The sequence below is a fragment of the Triticum dicoccoides genome, chromosome 4B (genome assembly GCF_002162155.2).
Source record: "Triticum dicoccoides isolate Atlit2015 ecotype Zavitan chromosome 4B, WEW_v2.0, whole genome shotgun sequence".
NCBI classification, from domain to species: Eukaryota; Viridiplantae; Streptophyta; class Magnoliopsida; order Poales; family Poaceae; genus Triticum; species Triticum dicoccoides.
In genome coordinates, this window is record NC_041387.1 from 631285292 (window position 1) to 631287171 (window position 1880).

Below are 1880 nucleotides of genomic sequence, written 5' to 3' on the forward strand. Positions count from 1 at the left end.
CCGATTGCCGTCGCCTCCCCATCTTCCCTCTGTGCCGCCGTCACCTCCTCCTCCTTGCTGGACTCGGTACCACCCTCCTCCTCCGTCCTCCCTTGACTCGCCGCCGACCGGCCCCTCCTCCCTCCGCCCTTCCTCCTCCGTCCTACTCTCTCCTCCCTCCTCCAGTCGCCCCTCCTTCTCCCTCCTTCCTCCTCCATCCACAACCCCTCCTCCCTGCTACATTTTGATTTAGGAGGCTAGTTCATATGCAACAATTTCATTTAGTTCATATGATTTAGTTGATTTAGTAGGCTAGTTGATTTAGTTAATTTAGTAGGCAAGTTGATTTAGTAGGCTAGTTGATTTAGTTGATTTATAGAACATTTTGATTTAGTTGATTTAGTACGCTAGTTTATAGCTCTGAAGATTTGGCACCACCTAGCTAGATCTTAGGATTATAATTGTCCATCAAATTGCTTCTCGCGGAAGAAGAATCAAATTGCTTCTCGCGGAAGATTTGGCATTTGCCTACTAGCTGTTGGTTCTATTCTAGAAGGTGTTAGTAAGCTATGAAAATTTAACTGAAGAAGAACCAAAAATACCAGATGCTACTGTTTTTCTTTCCTGTGAAGTGGATCGTTAATCCTTTGCTCATATTGCTTTAGGAAAATGGCGCCGCCACCACCACCATGTCGACTGTGCAAGTCAAGGTGCGCCAGCAGCCTTGCAACTGGCAAGCTGTTCGACATCTACTTCCAGCCGAGTTATCGTCATGCGGCGGTAAGTAATTATATGAAATGTAACAACTATTTTATTTTTAGTGTTGGCATTACTGCATTGTGTCATTTTTCTTTTTTTACACAGATCGTCCCATGCAATGTGAGGTTGAAATTTAACAAGCTGATAGGAGACACTGTGACATTTGAGGCTCCTAGCGGTCATACATTATGGAGGTCGAGAAAGGATGCAATATGTCGCAAATTGGAGGAGATGGATGGGCCCGTTTCCTCGCCCACATGCGTCTTACTAGTGGTGAGTTGATCAGCTTCTCCTTCAGAGCAGAAAGACCCAAGCTGGATGTACGCCTGACAAGTACCATGGTCGATCGACATGATATGGTATGTTATACTTACAAATGCAAATTATCTGATGATATGCTTAGTGTAGAGTCCAATGATATGTTGTGTGGAATCTAGTCGATGATATGCTTTAGTGTAGAGTCCGATCACATGCTTATTAGTGCAGAATCTAAGGAACTATTAATGGTGTAGATAATCCATATATACTTATTTGCAAGAGTATGTGCGAGGCTATTTATTAATTGATATGTTTTCTTACTCAGAAACTGGCAAAGAGCCTATCTGTGAGTTGTGGTATCGAGCCTGATGAAGAAGGCTCAGCTGGACTACGCCTTACCGCAAGGGGCTCCGTCACAACCTGTACTTACCACATGGACACGGGCAGTAGCACACACTTAAACTCGGTTGGGTGGAAGAGATTCCTCATTGGCAAGAATCTTCGTGTTGGACAAGCCATCCTAATTACTAGCAGGAACACCCAACGCCCAGGCTTGAGGATGATGATCGTTGTCGATATCATTTAGAAATACATATGTGTGTGTGGCTATATCATCTAGAACTACATATGATGATCGTCATCGATATCATCTAGAACTACATATGATGATCGTCGTCGATATCATCTAGAACTACATATGATGATCGTCGTTGATATCACCTAGTACTGCTTGAGGATGCATGTTGACCATATATGAAATTGTTATCTAGTACTCCCTCCGTTCCAAATTACTCGTTGTGGTTTTAGTTCAAACTGAACTAAAACCACGACGAGTAATTTGGAACAGAGGGAGTACTACCTGGTACCTATAATGCTTTATGAAA